Here is a 6,516-nt window from a genome sequence, read left to right as displayed (position 1 = left end):
AGCAAAAATAACTAAACACAAAATACTTTAAATTTATTATATTATAGCATACTATAGCTATTTCAATGAATAACCTTTAAAGAATAACCATGTATTTAGTTTACAGTTATTCTAATTATTATAGTTATTACAGTATTAGCGAAAATTCTTGTTGGTTGGCATTACTTGTTTTGGTTTTGCCAAAAATTCTTCAACTATTTTACACAAGAACCCTTTGCTTTGAATTTTAAATGCTTATACACTGTCTTAATAAATTTATATAGTATGTTACATGCTATAAGACTTGGCACAGAATTTATCCAGCAGCCATAACAGCTGAAAGATATGCAATAAACTGCCTACGGACTGTAAATATTGCTTGTCTTAAGGCAGTTAACAGTTAAAAAAAGTAATGCCTATTTATAAATGACTGATCTGACGTCACTATAAAATACTTAATTAAATTAATCAAAACTAATTTATGTGCACTTTCCTCATATTACCAAGGCTGCCAATTGCTACGCTTTCTGCAAAATATTTTCTAGAGTGGCAGAAAATCAAAAACTATAGCTTTAAGAATTTTGTGTTATTTTGTTGACATTTTAAAAGCCTCACCTCAAATGAACTGGAAAAGGAGCGGCTTTTCATAAGAACTTTTGAAAAACCCGCATGTAGTGTTGCCGAAAATGACTCACCAAATTTAATAAATAAATATCAAAACATAAACTTTGCTACCACTAGGAAAACATTTCTCACAAAGTGTTAAAAATCGGCAACCCTGTATTTCTGAATTCTACTTTTTTTTAATGCAAATTGACTTTTCATTCGTTAGAATTTTTAAGAATATTGTGAGAATTGTCAATATTCTGCGGTTGGTTGACACAGTTATATGCTTCGTCACTTGGAACATTAAAAAAGTTTTGAATTGAAACAATAATACTGAAATGTAATTTTTTTCTGTTGCATGAAATTTTTAAACTGATCTGATATCAAATCTTCAATCAGTTTCTCTTTACAAGTAACAGTTTTTATGCAATTTAATAACATATTCTTAACCAAGAATTTTTATATCATGGTTAAGAATACGTTATACCTGGTTAAAAATATGTTAAACGAAGGAGTGGTGGGAAGAAAGCAATAATGCATTTCAGTTCATGATGCGATAAGTTAATGTCATATGTTAATCGACTTTAAGTGGTATTTTCTCAAGAGCAGACAAGTGTATGTATATGTACAAAAACCTGTACATTCTTAATAAACTAGTACATTCAGACAAAAAACAAACTAAATAAAAATATAGTTTTAAGAAAGATCTGTAGCTTTCCTAACAAAACTAATTTCAGATTTGAAATTAGCACATCCCAATTAGGTAAGATCAAGTAGTGGTGTAAGTGCAGCAAAAAATTTGAATATGATTAAAATTAAAGTATTTAGTTATAAAAGGAACTAACCACAGCAATCATATTTATTAATAACGATTGAATATCGTGAAGGGAAAAAAAATTACTTAGAATCTCAATAGTATTTTGCAAATATATTTTAAGTCACAAGAGCGGTAAAACATTATAATCTTGTTTTTAAAAACTGAAGCACAGGATCTATTATTGTTTTATTGTTATTATTATTAACAGTAGCAGTAATGGTATTCTGTCATAGTTTTATTATTATTTATTTTTATTATTATAATTAATATTTTTCTTGTCCGTTAGCTGAATACCAAACGATAGCCAAGCTCCATTATTACTGCATCAGTCGGTTGTTTATTTGTCACCTATAATTTTCTTTAATACATTCAATTTACTCATACACAGAAAATGAAAAAAATAATATCAACTAAAAAATGTAACCTACTGAGAACTTTCATTATCAGAATTTAACTTGTCAGAAAGCTAATGGAATCTTCTTTTTGGTACTTTAACACGTTGCTGTAAATGACGACTAGCTGTTCTCATAGTATCTAACGTTTCAAACAAAAACATTTTTTTTGTGGATTTGTTATTTACCACTTTCTTTTGTTAATTGTTTGTAAAACATGCTTTATAAAAGTCGTAATGTAAGCCACTTGTAATTTCACAATTATCATTCTTTAATTTTATTCTGAAATTATATAATAAAAAGCTACACTATATAATTATAAAAAGTTATGTATTTACAATTGAACTCAGTGGAAATTTTAAATTTAATTTCCCCCCTTATAATCCCAAAATAAAATGGTTCAATTTTTAAGTTGTCATTTATTGTAATAATTGACACAGCAAAAAACATAATTTAAAAATACTCAAATTACTTACTTCAACAAATTTACACACATTTTCTTCCCCTTCTTTTTTCACGGAAATTAAATGGAGAAATACTTACGTAACTTTATTCTTTTAGTATCTGAAATTTTATTAACAAAGCACCTGAAACAAAATCCAAATACAATAACGTAGAAATTTTTCCAAGGAAAGAAAACAGGAAAGCAACTATTATTATGAAAATTGCTAATATTTTTTTAATACCCTTAGGAAAATTTGCCATAGGTTTGCCATAAAAAAATGCCATTGGATATTCCTATGGGGTTTTGCCTATGGTAAAAGTTTGCCATGCACTTTTGCCATATACGTATGGCAAAAATTTGCCATAGGCAAATCCCCATAGGAATATCCTATGGCATTTTTTATAAGGCAAAATTTTGGCATACATGTATGGCAAAATTTTACCATAAGCAAAACCCCATAGGAATATCCTATGCCATTTTTTATGGCAAACCTATGGCACATTTTCCTAAGGTTTACCACTTCCTTTAAAAGTCTAATTCCTATTCCTCAATATGAGATTCGTTTGAGAAATTGCATCTTAAAAATTCTTGAAAATTATCGAATTTGGAATAAAGGTCACGAAAATATTCGTGACCGGTAGACACACTGGTCCTTAACATTTTAATTTATATAAAAATAACATCAATAGTACAAAGTAAACTAGTGCATTTATTTGTTAATTGGGTGCTTGAAACTCGATCAGAAGATGATCACTGATACCCAGACACGTGACCTATGACCTCAGCGTCAGCTGATCGCTTACAAACAAGATGGTATTTATAAACAAGATAGTGTTTTAAAGTCAAATGTCTTTACATAAGTTAGAAAGTTATTTAGATACAACACCATATCGCAAATCTAATTTGTTAAAATGCAATTATTCCTCTTCTACGCCTTTTACATTACATAGATTTATTATTTCTTTATGTATTTTATTGAAACCGTGATATATTTTTGCGTACCTGACAACTTCCATGCACTTTGCTACTTTGTTTATGCTGTACATGGCTTCGAGCCAGTCTTTGTGTTAAGTAAGAAATATGTAGTGAAAGAATTGAAATCTTTGTTAAAGAATCTTAGGGAAAGAAAATAGAATGTCACTTATCAGAATTGAAAATTGACGGGTTAGGCTTACTCGAAATAGAATGGAAAGAACTGTTGAAAACGTAAAGAAATGCCACTCTTCAACAGACAATTAGGATCGAGATACACATACTACGTCACTTGCCGGCATCCCATTATTCAATAATATATCGAATAAAAGATGCAGCATTCCAGATAACATATCTATTATTTTAATTTTCTCTGTTTGTGGGGGAAAATAACAAAAATGTGGGAAGGAGTAAGTGACGATTACAGCCATTGAGAATTTTCGTGAAAAAACTGAATTTTCATGAATAACTGATCAAATAAACTCATTAACCTCTTCCTTCTCGCTCCCGTGAAAATGACGGGGTGAGGTTTCGCCCTTAATTTTGCGCTCCCGTGATGTTTCCGGGCTGGAGTGTTCAGTAGTAACGCGCCAATAAGAATAAAACTAATTCATTTCTTTTGCCCGGAAAAAAATGTATTTCTCATTTTACACACCAGATAGCAGTAGGATATTTTTAAGGTAATTATAGATAGTTTATTTTAAACTAGATGTCAGCACTAATCAGGGATACAGGGATAATAAAAATAGGTACTTTTATGACCGTTTTCTTGGAAATTAACCGATCGTTAAGGGGTTAAAACACTATTATATAATACTTTAGTGTAAGGGAGACTATTGCATCTGGAATCATATTATTATTATTTTTGTTTAATTGTTATGCCGAAAGTAGCTAATTAAATAATTAAGAAATTTTTGAGGACATATTGTACTTTTATATCTTTTGCGAACAAATTCTATGATACACCTCAGAATTTTTTCTTCTTGAAAAAAAAAATACCATGTAAATCTCCAAATAAATATATTTCTGTCTTTATGAACTCTCAAAACACTTGACTTGAAAATACTGATAAAGAAAAACCATCAAAGCATTTTATAGAATAAAATTTTTTTAAAAAAAGTAATCAAACGATTTAAAAAAGACTTCATTAAGTCCATAAAATAATTTTAAAAAACAATAATTTATCATTCAACTAGTAGTTGAGATTACTAATTCAAAGTAGGAATTGTGATTCTGGTATAGAATACTAGGGGGTTCAACCCCATGCTCACTGCGCTTGTCAAACCCCGGAACTGTTGTCGCAGTTTCTTTCGAATCACTTTGCTTGCTTATTGGATATTTTAATCTATCTTTGTATGTATGCTGACACTCTTTTTAAAATAAAATTACAAAAATATACTAAATTGATTCATAAACACTTAATTCAATTTATGCTCAAGATGATTATATAAAATAATATAGTATAAAAACTCTAATTTTTAGTATTAGAAAGTACAATATGTTCTATATTATGTCATAAACTCATAAAACCTTAATTTAATATAAACTCCCAAATGAATAAAAACCAAAGCGAAAAAAGAGAAAATAAAGAATAAAATCACATCTGGCCAATCTTTGTCGATAAAACGCATCTGTCTTTTCCGGTAATTAAGAAATCTATTAAAGCTATAAAAAGAAACTCTAAATTATTTTTGAGCCTGCGTGAATTGATAAGTAAAATTAAAACAAAAATGTAGAACAATTTTTTGCAATGAATTATCCGAAGTTAACTTCTCATTTCTTCCCAATTTATATGTTTCTTCCCAATTATGTTTGTTTCAGCTTTACGCTGTCCACGCAAGGAATAAATTTTCATTCAGAAGTTACAAGTACGTCTGCGAACGTTTTAATAAGGCTGTAGTAAATTAAGTAGTAAAAGGTGCAGAATAAGGATAATTACGCCCACTCCTTAAAAATGTCACCACGAGATAACTGCAATGAAGTATGGATGCAAAATCAAATGCTCCACTTTCTTCATAAGTTTTAATAAATCGCTATAAAATTATATTGTAAAACTCGTAAAATAAGTATAATCACACATACTCTTTAAAAATTTCATAATGATAAATATGTATTAAAGTTGCATTTTATATCATACTTTTAATTTTTGATATGTAGCGGTGGAAAAATTACTTAAGAGGAAAATTGCTAAACTAAAAATAACTTAAATTTTGTTACCATAAGAAAATAATTTTTACAAAGCGGCGCAAGTTGGCATCTCTGCATGGTTGCCACTATTAAATGTCGAAGTTATGAGATTTTTAACTTTTGGAATCGGCGATTCTTGTTAACTGTAACATTAACCTCTTCGAATCGAACGAATCATGCAAGCATTCTCAAGGTGGCAGCAATTGGTGTAAAAAAGATGAAAGTAGTAAGAAAGCTATTTCTTCAGCAGTTTATTTGTGGGCGGGGTTTTAATAGTTAGTTACTTAGTTCAAGGTTAAAATTGTATAGTTACACTTTGAACTAGCATCCATTTGATGTGTTAAAATTAAAATAAAAACAAAAAATAAGTCTGTCTTTTTCACCGGAGCCACATTTAACACGTTGATCGCCGGTTCAGCCATCGGTGGCTGACACTGGACTTTCCATTTAGGCCGCGTCAGCCACCGGTGGCTGGCACTGAAATTACATTTAGGCCGCGTCAACCACCGGTGGTTGACGCTGAAATTACATTTAGGCTGCTTCTGCCACCACTTGCTGACGCTGACCTTTCACATAGGCCGCGAAAAACAGCTGGCTGACATCGTATAACATGATATAGAACTATAAAATTTACACTCTCTTATGGAATTGCAGAAAATTAATTCAAAATTTACTTAATTATTGTGATTCTTGGTTTAATAAATTCAATTTAGTAGATTTTTATCCACCACTATTCTTAAACAATTCGTAGGCTTATATAATTCACCACTTTTGTCGGATAGATCATGATACACCTTCTAAAAAAATAGCAAAATCCGTCTAATATTTGCAAATTTAGTTCGTAGTTATTTACCGTGGCCAGATGGCAAGTCATGTAAAATTAGCGTGGTGTTCAACATGCTGTTAAAGTTAAAGGTAGAATAACAAAACTTGTTTACTTGAAGTTAAATTTCTTCAAACTAATATTTTAAAGTTACTTCCTTGTGGCAATTTTAAAAACATTAACTTTCTGTTTACTTTATTTTAAATAATTTTTGAGGAAAGCAAAACATCGAAGTTTTAAAGCTCATCATTTCACGTGCGAATCATTTTCACGAAGTTTTTAAGCTCATTATTAC

Source organism: Parasteatoda tepidariorum, chromosome 5, assembly GCF_982258835.1.
Source record: "Parasteatoda tepidariorum strain Cologne lab strain chromosome 5, Ptep-v5.0, whole genome shotgun sequence".
Lineage (NCBI taxonomy): Eukaryota > Metazoa > Arthropoda > Arachnida > Araneae > Theridiidae > Parasteatoda > Parasteatoda tepidariorum.
Note: the sequence above shows the minus strand (reverse complement) of the source record.